At 42.5% G+C, this 22,671-nt stretch overlaps 1 pseudogene; it reads right to left on the reverse strand.

Annotated features, from left to right (window-relative positions):
- Positions 1-2,440: 2,440 nt before the first annotated feature.
- LOC111185323 (phosphoglycolate phosphatase-like) lies at positions 2,441-13,925 on the reverse strand (annotated as a pseudogene).
- Between the last annotated feature and the right edge of the window lie 8,746 nt (positions 13,926-22,671).

Consider the following 22,671-nt stretch of genomic DNA (forward strand, 5'->3'; position numbering starts at 1 on the left):
TTAAATTAAAATGAGATGATTAAGGTGGGTCTTAATCCAATTTAGACCTGTGACTCTCTAAGAAGAGGGGATTTGGACACACAAGGAGACACCAGGGATGTGTATGGACAGAGGAGAGTCGGTGTTAAAACAGCCGCAGGAGAAGGCAGCCGTCTACAAGCCAAGGAGAGAGGCCTCAGAAGAAACCAAACCTGCCAACACCTTGATCTGACTTCTAACCTCCACATCCGTGAGAAGATAAACACCTATTGTTTAATACCCAGTCTGTGGTATTTTGTTATGGCAGCCCCAGCAAACTAATACAGAGTCTAAAACAGTTAGGTCTGAAATTTCCCATTCTACCACATACTACCTGTGTGGTCTTTAAAAAAAAAAAAAAAAAACTTACAGAAATATAATTTACACATCCTAGAATGTATCTATTTTAAGTATACAATTCAATGACCGTTTAGTATATTTACAGAGTTGTGCAACCATCACCACAATACGTGTGTAATCATGAGAAAGAGAGCTAACATCTCTGGGCCTTAATTTCTTCATCTGTAAAATGGGGCTAATACCTTTTGCATGGCTGTGTTTCAAGAATTTAATGACACAACAAAAACATTGGGCACGTGTGTTTGTTTTCTTCCTTCTTTGATCATTCTTAAGACTTGGTGCCCTTCCACCCTAACCCAACTGAGTCTCAAATCCTTGTTGCCTGCCGGACCCAACTTTCTTGTCAAGGCTCCAGGACTTGCAAAACTTGGCACATAACACCCCTCACACCTACTTACTACCTCCTGCCCTATGGGTATAATAGTTAACTTTGGGTCCCTGTGTGGTAGGCAGCCACTAAGACGGCCACCAATGATCCCCGCCTCCTGGTATTCACGTCCTTGTGCAGTTTCCTCCCCTTTAATGGCCCTAGTGACTCACTTCTAATGAACGGAATACAGCAGAAATGATGGGATGTCACTTCTGAGATGAGGTGACAAAAAGCCTGTGGCATCCGCTCTGGCTCTCTCATTTACCCACTCATTCTGAGGGAGGTGAGCTGCCATGTTGAGAATTGCCGAATAGAGACCATGTGACAGGGAACTTGTGCCTGTGGCAGCAGCCAGTGGGGACCCGAGCCCTGCCAACAGCCATGGACATGAGCTTGGACGCAGACCCTTCCCCAGGCAAGCCTTGATGACCACAGCCATGACCGACAGCTTCACTGCAGCCTTCTGACAGACCCCGAGTCAGAGGTCCCCAGCTAAGCTGCACCAGGATTCCTGACTCACAGAAACTTCGAGATGATAAATGTTTGATGTTTTAAGCCGCTTAAAGGGATAATGTGTTACGCAGCAATAGATAACCAATACACCCATCTTCCAGTACTCCAGAAGAAAGAGAGCCAAGATCAGGCTGACCACTTCGGAACAGCCCCTCCTCTGCTCAGTGCCCAACACACTGTCAACGGCCAAGTAACTAACAATTAACATCAGCCCACACTTGGCCTCTAAAAATTGGCTAAAATGGGAGTTGCTTCTGCCCATTACCTCTTCGTCCCATGCTCTGCAAAAAGCACAGCAGTTCCTCTGTGCCCGTCTCCTGGAAGTGCCTTACTACCCTTCCTACCCTGCAATTCCGTTGGGGTTGCCTTGTGACCTCAGCTCTCTCATGGGCTGAAAAAGAACTTATGATTTTAGAGGCTACCCAGCTTTTTCTCATTGTTAGGGCAGAAGCAGTGTTCTCTTGGGTTTTCTACGTCTTGAGGAGAAGTGGAATCCCAGACCGGGTTTGAATTTTGATCTCTCTCTTCCTTTCCTTCTGATCAGATGCTGTGACACAGGCTCCAGAAAGCCCACATGACCAAGACAAGGAGGCCTGGATTTATTCTTTGAGTCCCAGGTCTGCAGCTGACTGGACCCACCTATTCCATTAACCCCTAAGAGCAGATATGCCTACTGACCTGGAGACAAGAGAAGAGGCTGCCCTAGCAATGGGATTTGAAGACCATCAAGGAGGACCTTCACTCATTGCTTGAACTTCCCACCATCAAAGCCAGTGATGAGTTTGATAACAAATCTGTTGAAGGTAGGCTAACACAGGAAAAAACAATAAACCTGGGTGTTCGAGATTTGAGCTTTTTGCCCAGTTATTCAACCAATTGGGCAATCTGTCTTGGGCAATTCACTTCAATTATCTGTGAATCCGTTTTCTTATCTATTAAAGAAGAACCTAAATGATATTCTTATGACAATATAAAAAGGAAATTCCAAATGATCAGAAAGAGACTTCTTTTCTCTGATGCGCATTTGTATTACTCTGGGCTTCTTCAGAAGAGCCCACTGTTGCGTTGGGCTCTAAGCAAACCAATTAAGCTTTAGGGAAGGTTAAGGAGAACTGCAGTAACTATTATTCTTAGCACGTTTCCCATTCATTTTTTTTTTTTAATCTTTTATCACATGCCCTAGAGTGGAGACTTCCCAATGAGAGTCAGGATGGTCTGCAGACCACAAGTGACGCCCAGAAGGATGTCTGTGTCCAGGCAACCACCTACCATGACGGTGCACTCCCGCTGGATGCCACACTCCTGGAAACCGCAGTGGCGGATGAAGCGGCCGGGCTTGGTGCTGGGTGGTGTCTCCATGGCTCGGACGAGACAGCCCAGCCGGTACCCGCGAGGAACCGGCTATTCTCAAGTGGGAGCCACTGGTCCAGGTCGGTGCTCACGAGCAGGCGGCATGGCTGCTGCAGGAAGCGTACGGCCTTGGGGAGCTTCATGGAGCTGAAGGGCTGGTAGAAGCCCATCTCAACGGCACACACCTTGGGCTCAGGTGGCGTGTACAGCCAGGCACCGGGGAGGTTCACCCTGCAGCGGCTCGGGCCCCACGCCCTCGGCCTCCAGCTCCGAGCCCAGGGCTGCGCTGCCCAGCATGTAGGCCTTGGGCCCGGCGTGCCGGCCCGGCGCTGCAGCAGGTGGAGCGCGGTGCAGTAGGCCAGGCCGAGGACCTTGCGGCTGCTGCCAGGGCCGCAGGGCGGCCGAAGCCCAGGCGCCGCAGCTCCGCGGCACAGGCCTCGAGGGTCTCGCTGCTGTTGTTGGTGAGGAAGCCAAGACGCTCGCCCGCCTGCAGCGCCGTCAGAAGGCTCGGCGCGCAGGACGCCGCAGTCTCGCTGCGCCCGAGCGCGCCGTCGCCGTCGGACAGCAGCGTTTCCACGTCATCCAGCGACGCCTCAGCCAGCTCGGCGCTCAGCACCACGCAGCCGGCGTCGCCGCTTCCGGCCTCTGCCTTCTGCTTCCCTAACACACCAGCTGCAGGAGTGGACACGGGACGTAGACCTGGCAGATGTCAGTGCTTTAATCCTCAGAAAGCAATCTTTGAGACATAGGAAAGCCGTTTTCTTCGATTATCGTAAAGATTCTGGAGAAGGTAGTGGTCCTCGGTTTTTGCTAAGCTAGGAGGATGTGCGTTGGGGAATTCTGGCCACCACGTGGAGAAAAGCTTTCTGCAAGATGAAGCCAAGACAAGGAAAGGGGGAAGGGAGAGAGGGCGAGGTCTCTGGGGGGACCATGTTCCCGTTCCAGTTTCTCAGACTCTGATCACGGCAGCTATTCTTTAGATTCTGTGAGCAAACCTAGCGCCCTTCCCAGGTATGTGAATGCACGAAAAGAGCGGCTTTGAGTTGAGTTTCAATTACTTGCAACTCGAACAATCCTGATAAATACAGGGACGGTGTGGAGGTAATGAAAACAAGCCCTGCACGACGGGGCACAGAACAAAGGGCTTTGGGCTAAGGTGATGGGACTCTTCAAGGCAGAGAATCCAGGGGACGCAGGTAGAACATCCAACTCGATTCCTTTCCAAATGTACATGCTGGAGATTGCCAACTACTCCTTAGAAAGTGGAGAAAGAATGGAGGCTTGTTTTTTGCAAGATCCTAGTCAGACTCTTAGGCAACAGGGTATCCTGGGCTTGCTTCCTTTCAAGCTGTATTTGTCTGTGAAAGTCAGTTGGTGGCAGGACTAACAGAGCAGCCTATGCTGTCTCTAATGCAGGCAGCCTCTACTTTTTAAGTGCAGTGAGGCTCTGGAGACAATGTCATTGATTAGATTGTCATCTTACCACATTCCAACTGCCAGTGCACTCAGAGCAGAGGCATTGTGTTAGCGCGGACAGCAGGGGTGTTGGAAAAGTGTTGAAAGTGGAGTCAGACATCATACTCCCTCACCCACACCCTGTGTGCAAGGGTGAAGGGTGTCACCTCGGTTTTGGAGCCATGAGATGCTAACAGCTCCTTTGAGGATAGAGCCAATAGCCTTGGCCTTGGTCTCATTAGTACCAAGCTCTAGCCAGCTGAATTAATCATAGAAACGAGCACTTGTCTATGTAACACATGTATTCCCAGGGCAATTAAGCTCTGGGTTTAAAGGGACGTTACATTTATGGTAGCAATCCATATATTGCTGAGTTTTTCCACCCTGCTTGCTGTCATGGAACAGCCAACCCCCCTAACAAGTTTCCCCAAATTACGTCTTGCAACCTCGGGGTTAGGTGGGGAGTTTATAATGCACACACACAAAAAGCCCTGACAATCACAGCATGGTCTCCACTTCCATACTCTTTCTACCATCCTCTCTTTCTCTGCCCCTTTACTGTCAGCAAAAAAGGACTGCCATTGTGTCCTTCAGATACCAGCAATGCACCAACACCATATTGCACTGACATAAGGAAAAATTATCTTCTAATTTTTAATGCCCACTTATAAGAACCACCAACCACAAGCATTGCGCCCTGTGAGTGCGCAGAAACACACACACACACACACACACACACACACACACACACACCCCTTAGTGATAAGGTCTACCACAATGATCCCAAAGAAATGGTATGTTATACCCCAAATCTTAAAAGGATGTGTTGTACAAAGCACCCTTTTCCATTCCCATTCTTTTCTTTTCATTTCCCATGGCCCCAGATGTGAATCCAGGATGCCGACAGGTAACCAGCCTCCAAGACAACTCCAAAGCTATCCTCCAGCCAGAGCCTCCCAGTGCACAAGCACTTATTCCTGTCATCCGAAACATCCTGGGGTTCCATAACCAATCCTTGTGCTCCACTTTGACGTTTTGGTTGCATGTGCATAATTTCTACTTCTGTGTCACATAATAGATCATACAACGGTTGCTGTTGAATCCAGGAATCTTGAGAAGGAAGGCTCCCCCCCCCAGCTCGCCTCATAGAAGGGGCGTCACGCTGTAGTGTGCTTCACGGTACAGTGAAGAAGATGAATGAGATCAGGGTCACCGGAAAATGACAGGCCGGAATTTATTTTTCTCTCTGTTCCTTGCCTGACATCTTTTTTTTTTTTATTTTTTAAATTATTTTATAGAGCAGGTTCTTATTAGTTATCTATTTTATACATATTAGTATATATATGTCAATCCCAATCTCCCAACTCATCCCACCATCCCCCCACCCCCGCTTTCCCCCCTTGGTGTCCATACGTTTGTTCTTTACATCTGTGACTCTATTTCTGCCTTGCAAACCGGTTCACCTGTACCATTTTTCTAGATTCCACATATATGCATTAGTATACGACATTTGTTTTTCTCTTTCTAACTTACTTCACTCTGTATGACAGTCTCTAGGTCCATCCACGTCTGTACAAATGACCCAATTTCGTTCCTTTTTATGGCTGAGTAATATTCCATTGTATGTATGTACCACATCTTCTTTATCCATCCATCTGTCAATGGGCATTTAGGTTGCTTCCATGACCTAGCTATGTAAATAGTGCTGCAGTGAACATTGGGGTACATGTGTCTTTTTTAATTATGGTTTTCTCAGGGTATATGCCCAGTAGTGGGATTGCTGGATCATATGGTAATTCTATTTTTAGTTTTTTAAGGAACCTCCATACTGTTCTCCATGGTGGCTGTATCAATTTACATTCCACCAACAGTGCAAGAGGGTTCCCTTTTCTCCACACCCTCTCTAGCATTTGTTGTTTGTTGATTTTCTGATGATGCCCATTCTAACCCGTGTGAGGTGATACCTCATTGTAGTTTTGATTTGCATTTCTCTAATAACTAGTGATGTTGAGCAGCTTTTCATGTGCCTCTTGGCCATCTGTATGTCTTGGAAAAATGTCTATTTAGGTCTTCTGCCCATTTTTTGATTGGGTTGTTTGTTTTTTTAATATCGAGCTGCATGAGTGGTTTGTATATTTTGGAGATTAATCCTTTGTCCGATGATTCATTTGCAAATATTTTCTCCCATTCTGAGGGCTGTCTTTTCGTCTTGTTTATAGTTTCCTTTGCTGTGCAAAAGCTTTTAAGTTTCATTAGGTCCCATTTGTTTGTTTTTGTTTTTATTTCCATTACTCTAGGAGGCGGATCAAAAAAGATCTTGCTGTGATTTATGTCAAAGAGTGTTCTTCCTATGTTTTCCTCTAAGAGTTTTATAGTGACCGGTCTTACATTTAGGTCTCGAATCCATTTTGAGTTTATTTTTGTGTATGGTGTTAGGGAGTGTTCTAATTTCATTCTTTTACATGTAACTGTCCAGTTTTCCCAGCACCACTTTTGAAGGGACTGTCTTTTCTCCATTGTATATCCTTGCCTCCTTTGTCATAGATTAGTTGACCATACCTTGCCTGACATCTTATGGAGAGATGTATGAGCCATTAAAATCGAAAGTCAAACTACAAAACAAAAGGAAGAGAGAGTGAGTTGGCACTCAGACAATCCACCAACTAGGTGAGTCAATCTTCTTTAATCCAGAGTGCTACAAGTTTCCAGACCACGTGGTAACTTTTTAGATTCAAATTCAAATCCTAGGTACCAAGGCCCCCTCATCTTTCTAATCCTGTGTTAGGGACTTTCTTATGTATTATGCCACTTAATCTCCACGATGAAACTGTGCTATCTATGATATTTGAAAAAATATATGTACTTTATCTTTTGTTCTCCAAGTAACACATATTCACTCTAAAAGAAAAAAATCTGATAAAAAGAGACATTTTAAAATCATCCATAATTCCCATGCCTAAAGAAAAGTATTTTAACATTTTGACATGTATGATATATATTATTCTACCATCTTTCCCTACGCATATATAACATATAATTTATAATATTACAACTTTTACATTTTTTCTGAACAAGATAATAGTGAATTTTATTCCATGGCATGAAATGTAATTTTTTTCTACAACATGTTAAGGTTACATAAAGTTCCATCATACACCACACACCATGATATATTTAATGGATTCCCCGTTGTTGGAGATTTAAGCTGTTTCCAATTTTTAGTTATCATACAAATGCTTTGATCAACATTCTAATAGCAAAATCTTTGCATGTAACCATGATTATTTCTTTTGGATTGGTTCTTACAAGTAGAATTTTGGGGTCATAGCGCATGTCAAATTTTAAAGGTTTGCTTCTGTTGTACCAAATGCCCCTCTAAGTAAGTTAGAGCGCTTGAACAGCCACAAGTAGTATAAAAAAGTACTAATTTCCCTGCAGCACAGCCAGCATTTTTACTTTCATCTTTGCTGATTTTTTGGAAGAAAAATTAACTTTCATTTGTTTAAAATGTGCAATTTTTGACATTTACCAGGGAGGCTAAATATATTTTTCATGGGTTTACTGGCCATTTACACTTCTTCTTATGTAAAGTGATGTTCATTTCTTCTGTGTCTTTGAATTCATTCCTCTTTTTCTTGTCGGTTTCTAAATGCTTTATTATTAAGTATTCCATAAGCACCACAAATATCTTGTGATTAACTCTTCCATAAGGACCAAAAATAATGTCTCCCAGTTTGCCTTTTAATATATTTAGTATCTGGTATACCTAAGTTTTCATGATAAATTTTTATGGAGTCAAATTATTTAATATTTTTCTTTATAGTTTTTATATTTTCATGCATTGTTAGAAAGGCTTTCCAAGATTGTTATTTTTTAATTACTTCATTATCTTTTAGAACTATAAAGTTTTGTTTTCACTGGAAAGTCTTTACTTTGGGTGTGGTCTGAAGGAGAAATCTACCTTTATTAAATGGCTAGCCATTATTAGGTAATCCTTTCTCTTCTCACTGAGTTGAAATGCCAGTCTTATCACCTAAAAAAAAAGTTCTGTTATTTTGAGTCGATTTCTGTTCCATTTCATTGGTTTAGCACAGAGTGGCTCTTCTCATTCTGTGTCCTGCCTTTTCCACGTATCCTGCTCTACCACTGAGAAACTGATTCCTTTTCTACACAAAATGAACACTAGGCATCTGTTTTTAGACTTCCTTGAAAACAAAGAGTGAAAATAATGATTAGCCATGGATAGCTTTAAACCAGAGTGTCATTCAAAGCAAATCATTCCTAAAGTAATGGGCTTTACTCCTAGTGTTTTTGTTACTATTAGCCATTAGCAAGTGAAAGAGAAAAAAAAAAAAAAGTCCTGTTAAAACACTTGTTGCTCCCTTTATTAACCCTTGAATTACATGGAGATCCAGTTAAAGTCAGGTAGGAGTTGGCCAGAGTAGCTGTGCTTTACAATCCACATATATGAAGCAGAGAGCTGTGACCCATCCACATGGCCATTCTTCTCAGCCGCTGCTCCTTTAACATGCTAGAGTAAGAAGCCACTTACGATACTGGGTAGTGTAAATAGGCCTTTGACCCTGCACCAAAGACCTCTATCACTCACTGTTTTGAATCTGTTTCTGGTCAATTCAGTTGGCCCGAACGCAGCTCTAATGAGGCTGAGGTCACGGGTTCAATACCAGTGTGGTCTAATTACCAATAAGTCAACTGTTTCAGCATCTCAGCTTGTACTTCTAAACCAAGCCAGCCACTTTTGCATAGTCCCAGGTTTGGACACACAGGGGACAAGGTGAGAGAGCAGAGATAAATCAGAACAAATCTCCCATCATACTGGGACGTGCACTCAATGCCCTGCTGTTGGCAGGTCAGTAGCAGGGTTTTGGAGACAAGCAATTGGAGCACATTTTTCTATTGGCACCACGGCCGTCAGTAATTGGCATCTAATCCACCCCCCCACCCAATCCTGCAGAAAGGCTGCCAAACTCCCCTCTCCAAGGACTTACTATTCTAATTTAGAGAATAGAGTTTGGGGAGGTGGCAGTGTGTCCGGCGCTTTAATGGGATTGTTTGCAGTAACCATGGATGCCTAGGGGAAACTCAGTCGAAAACTAAATGAAGATATAAGCTTTCTTTTTAATTTCATTAGGAAGTAAGTAAAACATGTTAAGATAATTTGGAAAAGAAGCAAAGAAGGAAAACATCCAGTCTCGCCAACATAACACATATACAATTAGAAACTTTAGACCCATCGTTTTCCTTTTTCATCACCATTTTAAGCCATTACACAAATAACATTCTATAGGAGGAACAAACATTTTTCAAGAAAATGGAAATTACCTACTATCTGTTAACAAGGTGACTATTGAAAATTTTCCCGGAGATGCTCAGTGCTCACCCATGGAAGCACTGCGTTTGGAGTGACTTCTCATAAATGCTGAGTCCTCAAAGATGCCGACCCAGCAACCCCACAAAAGGCCCATCAGTTAAATTTCCCAGGAAATAGAAGATGTCTCGGTAACCTTGATACCGCTTAATGCTTCAAACACTAAAGAAGTTTCTAATCACAAGTATTCAGCACAGTATCATTTGGAAAACATCAAGAGATGTGAATGTGAATTCACATTCACCTAATGTGAATGCAGCAGAATTGGCACTCTCCTTTAGAATGTACTGTAATTTTTCATGGAAACACTTTGTGAAAAGCCAGTCATATATCGTAGCCCCTAAGTATGAAACCACGGGTCCCTCTAACCACACAAAACAGCTGTGCCCTCGGAGGAAAGGTCATCTGCTGCAGTCATGTTTCTTTCTACTTTTAAAGAAATGTCAGGCCATGTTTTATGCGGTCCTTATGACAGGGTGCTGTTTATTGTATCACCAAGCTGCCATAACTTCAGGACGAGGAAACCGCCATTATTTGGAGAGTATATATCTTTCTGACTTGCAGGAAAGATGAAAATTAAGAACGGCCCTCTTTTGGAGTGGGTCTAAGTATTCTTTGACAGTCTCCTACAATATTTCAAACGTCTTCGTCAGGCCCATAAAACCCAACGCTCACCTCACTTGGCCCAGCTGAAGCTGTGGAGGAGTTAGGATGTTTATCGCAAGTGTGGTGTGAATTCTGCCACTTGGCAGATGTTTCTGACTGAGAGCTTGCAACCAGCTTGCTTGGTGCCCCCAAGGACAATGAAATGTACATAAAGAGATTGTACGACAGCAGGAAATAATAATGATAGCTAATGTTGATCAAGTGCCAGGTTTCTGTGCTAAGCCTTCTACACACATGACCTCAATTTGTCCTCATTACTCTGGGGACACAATGAGAACCCTATAACACAGACAAGAAAACTAAGATAGAAAGAAATCAAGGGACTTGCCTCAAGGTCATACTGCTGCAAAGCAAGGGTGCCAGGGTTCAAACCTGGGTCTTGTCACCCAGAGCCACACATGTAATCAACATGTGTTGACCACGTGATGTTTCCCAGGCAGTGTGGTCCCACAGAATAATAAGGACCTTCTTCCCCAGTGCTCATACGCTCCTATTACGATCTAAGTTGGAACTGAGAGAATAAGTTCCCTCCGTGTGGTAACAACTGTGTGACAGCTTTCACTAGAAATCAGATCTGTATGACCTCCAACTCTATACTCAAGATTCCAAAGTTCTTGACCTGGAGAGTTTTCTAGAGATGAGAAGTAAAGGGAATGTGAAACATTTTTGAAAACCTGCTCCAGGTCTTAATTATCTAGGATCAACAAGGGAGGTGCTTTGATAAAGTCACTAGAATATTCTATTTAAACTCCTCATCAAATTCTGTTTCAAAGTGTGTTTCTGCTCTAGCGTAGGTGAAATTTTAGGAACGCCAAGCTGCTTCAGAAATCAGTTTGGATCTGGACCAAGATTATGAGGGACAAGTGATGAACTAAACTAAGTGCAACCTGAGTAAGTTAGTCAACCAGTACCTCGCTCGGGGTCACCAGCTAGTGGTGGCATTGTACAGTCTAGGCAAGGTCCCTGCTGAGAGCTCGCCCTGGGGATGGGGAAGCCACGAGGTTCAGACTGAGTAGGTGACGTGGTCAGGAAACTTTTTTCTGCTTAAAGAAAGAAAATCACAAGGGAGGCTGACAGCTGATACACAAATTTACTTTCTCTCCTTCCCCCTGGCTTGCTTCCCAGCCCGCATTCCCCTCCTTGCTGTTCTCCCTGGGGCTGGGGGAGGGGTGGTCCGAGCCTGCGGTGGGAAATCACGGGATAGGTGGGCTGGCTTCTAGCCCCTGCTCCAACACTCACTAGCTTTGTAACTCTAGACACTTCGCTCAACCTATGTCTTTTGACCTCAATTGCTTCATTTTTTTTTTTCAGCAGATTTGTATTAAATGCCAAATGAAATGTCCATATTTCATTGGTGACGTGAGGAGCTAGGCTAAACGGACCCTAGATCCTTTCGCATTTTAAAACGCTGTGACTCTTTCCCTCTTATGTGATGCTCCTTTCTTTTACTTCCTTCCTTCCCTCCCTACTTCCTTCCTCTGGCACCCGCATCCCAGCCCACCTCTAAGTCTCTCTCTGACCCGGAGGCAGAGAAATAAAGATGGAGGAGAGAGATTCGGTAGGTACCTGTGGAATCTTTCTTCCTTTCTTTTTCTTTCTTTCCTCTCTTCTTTCTTTCTCTCTCGCTCTCTTTCTTTTCTTTCTTTCCTTCCTTCCTGGCGCCAGGGTACCTTTCTTTGACTTTTTCAAGAACACGTTTCAGGGACTGAAGAGACCACTCTTCGTTCATTTCCTCATTCAAGCAAACGTTTTGAGTGTCTGCAAGTGCCAGCATTTTGTGGGGCATGATCATTACAGTGACCCTCAATGGGATCTGGGAAATATTCACTCACATTCATTGGCAAACTGTGGTTCCTTAAAGGGGCAGCCACAGGAGTCCACTGCCATAAAGCCCTCCGGACAAGGACAGTCAGTAAGTGCCAACTCTGTCGAATGCATCCAGCCTTGCTGCTTGAGAAGAACTTCAAAGGGCTTGAGGAATAGCTAGACCAGCATTGTCCAAGAGAGCTTTTATGATCAGGGATATATTCTGTATCTGCAGTGTCTGATATGGAAGCCACCAGCCACATGGTTATTGAGCACTGGAAATGTCACTAGTGTGACTGAGGAACTAGATTTTAAATTTTGTGCTACTTTAAGTATTTAAATTTAGATAGCCACATGTGACTAGTGGTGACCACACAGGACAGCTCAGAAATAGAATATTAGACACGCATGAAAGGACACAGGTCTCCTAGACAGGAGACAGCAAACTATGTAAAATGGAAGGCAGGTAATATTGTATAAGATGATGAGGAGATTAAGGGTAATCAAATCCTGAATCAGGGGATTGTTAAGAGGAAAAATGCCAAAACAAGGAGAAGAGAGGGCTCTTACTCTTGGGCAGTGTCAGGTGTCCCTGGTACATAGTAGCTCTCCAAAACTTCATTGGATGGATGAATGGTTCTGGTTAGGCTTGTTTGGTTATTATAAAGAAAGGAGACTCACCCACATTAGCTTAAGCAAATGATGGCAATAACTGTAAAAAAAACTGTACTTGTTCTGCACGGGGTTAGGATCTTTCAGACCTCCAAAATCAGGAGCTAAACAGAGCTAGGCCTCACGATGATTGGGTGGCTCTGGAATTTCCACCATTATGGGAAAAAAAATAGCATGATATCAGACACCTATAAATACTGTATAAGCATATTTCTGGGTTTTAGCTCTGTTAAGTGCCAATGATAACAACAACAAAAAAGCGTCTTAAAGAGTATATCAAGAAAAAGATAAGTAAGTCTTCATGCTTGGGACAGAGGTTGCTATTAATTGATCATGGATAGAAATAGAACTACTTGGGTCCAGTTTATTTTTTTCCTCCTAGCTTATCTCAAGAAGATTGATCTTCATATTAGAAGAGGTAATGCAAACATTTCAAGAGGGAAACCAGGGTTGGTTATAATACACCCCATTGCTCTCAGAAAGTTCAGGTCTCCAGATCTGCACAAATTATACCACCAGGGTCTTGTAGAAATAATGAAAGCTGAAATGCTATGGATACTTTCTGAACAACTACGAAGAATGAGAGAAGTCTCGGGAGGTTGGAGAGGATTGAATGTTTTCCCAGTTTTCAAGAAAGGGAAGAAAAAATGTTCTACAAACTAAAAACCAAATAGACTTGATGATCATCTTGAGAGCAATTTCAAAGTGGGTTTTAACAGAAATGCTTTGTGGACATACTTTGAAAGGACAGCAGTGACCACCAAGAGTCAGTACAGGTTCACTCAGAATAAATCATGCCAGTCTAACCTTCATTCTGCTTTTGGGACAGAGAATTGCAAGACATATAAATCACACTTCAGCAAGGCGTTTGACAGTGTCTCTCATTAGAACCTTATGGACAAGATGGAGAAATGTAAGCTAAATATTGGAATCGTTAGATAGATTAATAAGCACTTGGATGGTTTACCTCACAGAGTTGTGTTTAATAGATGGTTGTCACCTGAAGGGAGGACTTTATACTGTGGCATAGAACTATTTGTCCTTGGCCTGCTCTGCTAAACATTTGCATGACTTAGATGAGGACAGTGATGGTGTGTTTATTAAATCAGCAGATGACAGGAAACTAAGAGGGAGAGAGAACAGATTTCAGGCCCCAAATCTTCACGGTCTGAGACAGACAATGGGCCAACTTTAATCAACTTCCAGTGTGAGGACCTGCCCTAGTTCATTCACACTGACAAACACCCCCTCTGGCTTCTTGAAAGACCAGAAGGGGTGAAGCCATGAAAACCTTGCCTGAGTGATGAAGAACTCAGCTTCCACCATCTTCCGTGATCAGACCACCGGAAACAATTTGCCTTCCAGTCTTTTGGTCTGTTTTGTTTTGTGGTCAGTATAACAGGCGCAACATCTCTTATCTCATCCCTTGGCTCTTGTTAGGACTGACCCCTGGAATGACTCCTCAGTCCCTTGTCTTGGCGCCTTTCTCTCCAGGAAGAAATTTCCAAGTTTCAACCGACAGGTATGGCCCCCGGTGCTTGGTTTCTCTTCCTGGTGAGGAACTTGCAAAGCCAAGTCTTGCAGTTTGCCTTGTGATGGGGCTTCTGTCCAGAGAGTGACCATCCTGGGCTTGTTGTGCAAAGCTGCACTACCCTCTGTCCAGAAGGCTCTGCTTGATCTCTGATGTCATCTAAAAGCTCCAGCCAACCCTGCTTTGCCCCTTAACACTTCGGGACTACAGCCACTGTGACATATGATGGACAATTGAAGTTGGTTGTGTTCAAAAACCAGTTTTACAAGGGGCACAGTAGCTTGTGCTCAGTTGATGATGAACCCAAAAGCCAGTGTGATTCCAAGCTCTGCTATCAGAGATAATGAGTCCATCATAAGAGAAGTGAACATCTTTCTCCCCCTTGTGCTAATTAGACCATGATGGGTACCACATGGAGAAACATTAACAAATGGAAACTTCCTTGGAGAAGAATATCTAGCAGAGTTAAGAGGCTTGAAACTGACTAAATAAGCCAAAAGTTGGAAACATTGGATGTTAACTTTGAAAAGACCATAATAGAAGCCAAGTTTGGGGTCTGGCAAGTGAAGAAGGATTGGAGTTATTCTACCAGACAAAGCAAGCATGATGGGTAAAAACTACAGAAAATCAGATTTATTACAACAATCTCTAACAACCAGAACTGTCCAAGACTGGCCCAGGCTATTTTAGGAAGTTTTGAGTTCCCTGTTGCTAGAAGTGCTCAAAAAGAGACGGTATGTTATCTGTAATGTTGCAGTCAAAATGCATGATCTCGTATGTAGTTAACTAGAAAATATTCAAAGCCCTTTACACCCTAGGTCTATGATTTTATAACGAGGTATCTGATTTTAACTTGGGCTATTTTTTCCCTATTTTCCTTGTCTACTATTCCAAGAATATATTATAGAGAAGATATATGGCCTCTCTTTTTAAGTTTGCAAGGCCAGGCAGAGGGAAATTGGGGAAGACCAAGATTAATCCTTCTTTGAAGATACAGCTGGTAAATATCTGGTCTCCAAAATTCTCCTCGCCATTTGTGACAATCCTTGCCCCCACCCTAGCTCCCTTGGGTCCTTTGAAATATGACTTCAATCCCATCCTGTTATCAGACTCTGGACAGCAGTTCAGTTTCCCTCCCAAGCCTTCCTTGTTACAGATGGGAACCATTCCGGGACACTGTGGCCAAGCCTGGTGGAGGGGGCCTTGCTTACTCAGTCATTGAAACCCACACAATGACCTGATTGGCTCCTTCTCATCCCATGATAAGAAAGGGAACAGAGAAAGGAGGGAGTGATAATGTAGAAGAAGCTGACTAGGCTCATCCATTTTCCTGGGTCAGCCCATGGCCATTCCATTTCTGGGACTCTTTCCATCCTGGACCTGTTTCTCCAGCTAAACAGCCTCAAGGTGACTCCCCACCTCTCTCCCATGCCTCTGGACCACCCTTCCCAGATGAGTGTCCTGTCTGCATCACTACCAGTCTCTGTCCAAACCCACACATCTTTCACATGGAAGAGGAAGATCTGGCTCAACTGCCTTCAGACAGGGAAGGTATAATTATTTTAAGTGTTATTGTTATCATCTCTATTTCCTGAAAACTTACGATGTCAATGCTGGAAGGTACTTCCTTTAACAGATAATGAAACAAGCCAAGATAAAGAATATTGAATAATTGACTAGTCTCAGAGCATGCTGTAGATGGAATCTAAAACATGTGGATGGGAAGTGAAACCAGGTGACAGTAAGATATCTTTTCAAATCTAATTGGAGAGAAGGAAGGAAGGAAGGAAGGAAAGAAAGAAAGAAAGAAAGAGAAAGAAAGAAAAAAGAAAGGAAGGAAGGAAGGAAGAAAGAAAAGGAAGGAAGGAAAGAAGGAAAGAAAGGAAGGAAGGAAGGAAGAAAGGAAGAAAGAAAAAAGAAAGAAAGAAAGAAAGAAGGAAAGAAAGAAAAAGAAAGAAAAAAGGAAGGAAGGAAGAAAGAAAGAAGGAAGGAAGGAAAGAAGGAAAGAAAGGAAGGAAGGAAGGAAGGAAGAAGGAAAGAAAAGAAAGAAAGGAAGAAAGAAGGAAAGGAGGAAAGAAAGAGAAAGGAGCAAGGGAGGAGGAGGGAGGAAAGAGGAGGGAGGGACGGAGAAGAATGGTAGTGATTGCCAGGGGGTACGGAGTCATGGGGAGTTATTGTTTAATGGGTATAGAGTTTCAGATTGAGAAGATGAAGAGTTCTGCAGATGGATGGGGATGACAGCTGTACAAGAATGTGAGTGTATTTAATAACACTGAACTGTACACTTTAACATGGTTACCATAGTAAATTTTATGTTAAGTGTATTTTAGCACAAGAAAAAAAATGGGAAAAGATTTTTTTCAAATAGATGTGACTCTGTGATTTTCAATGAGAATGTATAAGAATCAGCACATAGATAACATGGTAACAGGCTACAGGAATCTGAGACATGATGCCAAAGTAGGTGAGAAATACATCTAAGCCGGAAATTCATAGTTCTCACGGACAAGAGAATGTCCTCACTCAGAAATTTACCAACACTGAAGCCTTGGTGTTCTGGGTTCCCAGCCAACAATAGATTCTGAGTAGCACATCTGAAGAGAGGAAGATGTGGCAGGGAAGAGATATTAGGGAAAGACACTGAGTCTAGAAAAGATATTGAATAATGATTAAGAGCACATACAAAACTAATAAAAGTCAACAGACCGAGGCCATTTAGTGTTGGAGCAAACAGCTCTTCACAGCTCATAGGCCCTGAGGGCCTAGAACAGTGACTGATGCACATAGTAAAGACATCGAGGCATCGTTATAACAGTTAAATAACATTCAGTGTTCTTAGTTAATGAAAGAAGAAAAGTATCAAATACACTTTAGAAATACAGTCGGCCCTCCATATCTGCGTGTTCTACATCATACATTCAACCAACTGCAGATGGAAAACATTCAGAAAACAAATTCCAGAAAGTTCTGAAAAGCAAAACTTGAGTTTGCTGCATGCCCAGCAACTATTTACATAGCATTTACATTGTATGAGGTATTAAAAGTAATCTAGAGAGGACTTAAAGTATACAGGAGGATACATGCACCCCAGTGTTTATTGCAGCACTGTTTACAATTGCCAAGACATGGAAGCAACCTAAATATCCATCGACAGAGGAATGGATAAAGAAGATGTGGTGCATGTATACAATGGAATACTACTCAGCCATAAAAATCATGCGATAATGCCATTTGCAGCAAATGGATGGACCTAGAGATTATCATAGTAAGTGAAGTAAGTCAGACAGAGAGAGACAAATATCATATGATATCACTTGTATGTGGAATCTAAATTATGACACAAATGAACCTACCTATGAGGCAGAAACAGACTCAGAGACATAGAGAACAGACTTGTGGTTGCCAAGGGGGAGGGGAGTTGGGGAGGAATAGATTGGGAGTTTGGAATTAGCAGATGCAAACTATTATATAGAGAATGGATAAACAACAAGGTCCTACTGTAGAGCACAGGGACTATATTCAATATCCTGTGATAAACCATAATGGAAAAGAATAGGAAAAAGAATGTATATACATATATGTATATATATATATATATATATATATATATATATGTATAACTGAATCATTTTGCTATACAGCAGAAATTAACACAGTAAATCAACTATACTTCAGTAAAATAAATTTTAAAAAAATTAAGTATACAGGAGGATGTGGTAGGCTATATGCAAATACTGTGCTATTTTATATAAGGGACTTGAGCATCTGAAGACTCGGGGGCTGGGGGCCCACTGGAACCAAAACCTCCAGATACTGTAGTACAACTATATTCTCTCTCATAAGATGCTTTAATTTTCCCCCTAAGTTTACATTTAAAATAGAATACATTTAGTTGTCTGGAAGATTCACCGATGCAGAATCCCCATTTTCTAATGATGCCGGATAAATAAGTGTACCAGAGAGCTCCAGAATTTTAAGAATTCTGCCATTTATACTAACTCCTTTTGAGTGGGGAGAAGTAAGCCCCAAGAGGGTTTTTCCTCCTACATATGTTGCCTTACTCTTACATGTGTGTTCTCAGTTAACCCACATAGGCCACATGGAACCAGAGCTCAATGCAAACAACAGGCAACCAACCCATTCTCTAGGCTTGAGGAGAGTCAAGGACCTCTGGGAAGGATTGATAGGTAAACACTGCTCAATGGAAGTGCTCTCACTTGAGTGGTAGCAACCTGATCCAACCAACACTCTCTTTGGGGAAGAGTAAATGCTATGAAATAAATAAAAAGTGTGTTAATCCAGCTAAGCTCCTTGTTCCAAAGCTGCTATTTCTACTCGATATGTCATTCAGAATGCTTAACAAGACCAACAGCAATTTTTAAGGAGACGACCCAGAGTCCTCAAATGATGGAAGATGTTCCTTGAGCAAGGGATAGCCTTTAATTGAACCGGAAATAGGCACCTGGTGCAAGGTTGGCCAATCTATTGGCTGATTCCTAATCAGTGAGGTGGTCTGGCATAAAACAATCTACCCAGTAGATAATTAGCTAGATCATCCTTTCTCTTCCATTTGAAAAGGAAAGTATGGCGAATTCAGTCAGTGTGCTTGGGATACATCCCAAGTAAGGAATACTCTCTGCCTGCATAGAGCTTACAGAGGAGAACCACTGTTCTGCGGGAAAGTAAGTGCTATTACCGTAATTGCTATGAAATTGTGTGATACAAACTGAGATAAAGAGAGGGTGCTAAGAAGCCACAAAGCTGGGTTTGAGTTGGGAAAGGCTTTCAAGGGGACAATATCTAAGCTGAAACCTAGAATATGAGTTGAAGGAGGAGAAAAGAGGAGAGAAGGCAGAGCAAATCATATGAGGGTAGCATCAGTGTCAGGAGAGACCTGGTGAGTCCAATAATGTAAAATTAGAATAGCGGAGTACTGAATGCACAGGCAAAATTAGAAGAAATGAGGCTAGAGAGATAGGAAAGCTTTGTCCACACTGTCAAGCAGTCCAGTCTTTATTATACTGAAGGGAAAAGGAACCATTGAAGAATTTTCAGCAAAGAAGAGATGCGAAATGCTGCATCTCTTATATAGGGGGCATATATCTTTTTGACTTAGTGTTTTTGTTTCCTTCAGATAAATGCCCAGAAGCGGAATTGCTGGATCATATGATAGTTCTATTCTTAATTTGTTTGCTATTTTTAGAAAAGCCAGTTAAGTTGCAGAATGGAGAACAGATAGAAGAGAAGCAAACACAGAGTGAGGAAGCATAATTAGAAGATTTGTGCAGCAATATGGAATAGAGATTGGTGGTGACCTGAACGAGAGAGATGGCCCTGGGGCTGGGAAAAGGGAAGCCTAGCTGGCCTGAATTAGGAGCTGGATTCGAAAGAAGTTAATCATTGACTGGCTGTGAAGCCAGTGAGGAATCATCAAGGATCAGATTTCTAGAGTCAGCAATTAGGTGGATAGTGATACCATTCAGCGAGATAAAGAAGATCAGCATACATGAAAAGGTACCCAGCATCACTAACCTGTAGGGCAGGCTGTCAGGAAGGGCAGGCTGGAACCTTCAGGTACAAGCTGCAGCTACAATACCCAAGGAAGCCTTGGTTCTGCTCTTAAGGCCTTTTGACTGATTGAATCAGTATCTAAGTATCTAAGGTAACCTCCCTTACTTAAAGTCAGCTGATTATGGGCTTTAATCACATCTACAAAATACCTCTAACACCTAGATTGGTGTTTGATTGGATAACTGGGAATGATAGCTTAGTCAAGTTGACACATAAACTGACCATCACAGACGGGTTTGAGATTCAGCAAGCAGGCAGATGTGGCTGGACGGACGTGAACAAGAAAGAGAGTAGTAGTAGGTGAGTTCAGAGAAATAACAGAGGGCCTGAAATGTAGGGGGCTGAAGGCCATCGAGAAGAATAAAAAATTTTGAAATCCTTAATTCAGAGAATCAGAGGGCCTAGTTAAGGCTGAAGAACATCAGTTCAGAGTACACCAACCCCTAGGATAATGTTATTTTCTGTAGCAATGAAGCAGTTCAGGTTCAGGCAGGTTGAAGTCGGATGCTCAAAATGATCCAGGATTTTCCAGTGGACATAACAGAAGAAGGAAATGGGGGCAAGAAAGTTAAATGGCAAGAGAAATGTAGAAACCACGAACCATGAAGCCTAAACTGGGTAGGAAAGAAAGTGAACATTGGATTGGGGAAGAGCTGGGCTTCAAGAGGTTCAAGGAGGATGACAAAAACAAGGCCATGGGCTTCCCTGGTGGCGCAGTGGTTGAGAGTCCACCTGCCGATGCAGGGGACGCGGGTTCGTGCCCCGGTCCGGGAAGATCCCACGTGCCGCGGAGCGGCTGGGCCCGTGAGCCATGGCTGCTGAGCCTGCGCGTCCGGAGCCTGTGCTCCGCAACGGGAGAGGCCACGACAGTGAGAGGCCCGCATACCGCAAAAAAAAAAAAAACAAGGCCATGATCCAGCAATCCCACTCCTGCATATTCCCAGAAAAAACGCTAATTCCAAAAGATACGTGCACCCCTATGTTCACAGCAGCACTGTTTACAATAACCAAGACATGGAAACAACCTAAATGTCCACTGACAGATGAAAGGATAAAGAAGATGTGGTATTAGCAGATGCAAACTATTATGTAAAGAATGGATAAACAAGGTCCTACTGTATAGTACAGGGAACTATATTCAATATCCTATGATAAACCATAATGGAAAGGAGTATGGAAAAGAATATATATACACATAACTGAGTCACTTTGCTGTACAGCAGAAATTAACACATTATAAATCAACTATACTTCAATAAAATTTTAAAAAACAAACAAAACCAAGACCATATGACCAAGGGACATGTATACTGGAAGTAAGCCCTACTGTCCTGCAGTGGTAGAGTTTAAGAAGATGTGGAACCCTATACACATGGCGGACCACTTGGAAATGATATTGTGAGTCCCTCAGGGATGAAGGTCAATGGAAAGAAAAGTCCAGCAGACAGGTAAACCATAGGACAAAGGGCCATAGTGATAGATACATACATACATTTAAATTTTTCTTATTGAATACTATCAGTATTAGCATATAAATGAAAATTGAAGCTATGGATATAGAGGAGGAAAAGTGCCATCTAGGCATGCGGTTAATCATCACAGTGACAACAATGATAGCAAACATTTACTGAGCACTTTCTCCATGCCAGCCACTACCCTAGCACATGCCATGTATCAGCTCAGTTAATCATCTAAATCACCCTATGAGTAGGTATTAATATTTTCCCTGTTCTAAGAGATGATGCCACAAAATTTATAACGATAACACTAGGATTCAAACCTGGAGCCCACACTCTTAATCCCAATCTTATACTATCAGAAAAAGAGAAAAGAACTGAAAGCATATCCCTGGAGAACATCAATAATTAAGAATATACTATATATAATATAAGCTATTATATATAGAAGTATGTGGATATATATATATACTGTAGAAAGTGTATGTGGTTGAGATATGTAAGGGACCCTACATTTGGTATTGAAAGGTGATTTTAGGATAAACTCCTGATATGACAGCATCATGTTTTCTTTGATTCTTCCCAAAGGGGAATGCGGCGGGGGGTGGGGGGGGGTGGGGGGGAGGGAGGGAAGTGAGTTCAATTTAGTTGAGTTTCAATTAATGAAAGTTTTGTAGTATCTGCTTAGTAGCTTAATAAAAGCAACTTTAGCACTGGGAAAATTTCCTCCGGCCTTCCCGTATTCCCACAAGAAATTTTTATTTAAAAAATAATAATCACCATAATAATAATACTTTTTTCTTGTTTTCTAAAGGGGACTCCTTGGACTCCACTAGCTACAGCAGTTACTGAGGAAGGATCAGGGGTTAATTTTAGTTGTCCTGGGTTATGAACACTGGCATGGGACTTAAGAAAAACCTTCATCCAATTTTTTTCCAAATTAAATCAAGAGCATTGATAATTAGTTTCTATCAAAGACATCTAGTGGGAAATGAAAGAACTGAAAAAGCCATAAGCTGCCTTTACTTCTTCATTAATATTTGCTCCCCAATGCAGGTCAAATAAACCACACTCACAGTTTTAAATGAATTGCTTTAAAGTTGATGAATTATTTTTCTCTTTGGATTTCTACCACCCATCGCGGCTAATTATTCCCACTACATTCCCTTCTCTGACTAGAGGTTTCAGTCGAACAAAGAAAACAAAGCGAGGCTCCCTAGAAATTGAACTCCGTTTTGCTTTAAAAATTTCTTTCACCACACATGCAATCCCACTTCTCACAATCAAAACTCCTCCTGGCTCTCACTGAGAGTTTGTGAGGTCAGCTGATTTTATGGCTTTTAGAAACCCCTGAACAGAAACATGATTTAGGAGACTGAAGCCTGCAGGAGGGGCAAGTGTAAATCCCACCAGGACCACCACCACGCCAGTTTTCCTTGGTTGAAGCTTTCTTTCGCTCTCCCGTGCTTTCATTTGCTCATCTCCAAGATAAGGATAAGAACACTGTGGTAGA

Source organism: Delphinapterus leucas, chromosome 6 (assembly GCF_059928025.1).
Source record: "Delphinapterus leucas isolate spDelLeu-1000000601 "Yukka" chromosome 6, BTC_Dleu_Yukka2, whole genome shotgun sequence".
NCBI lineage: Eukaryota > Metazoa > Chordata > Mammalia > Artiodactyla > Monodontidae > Delphinapterus > Delphinapterus leucas.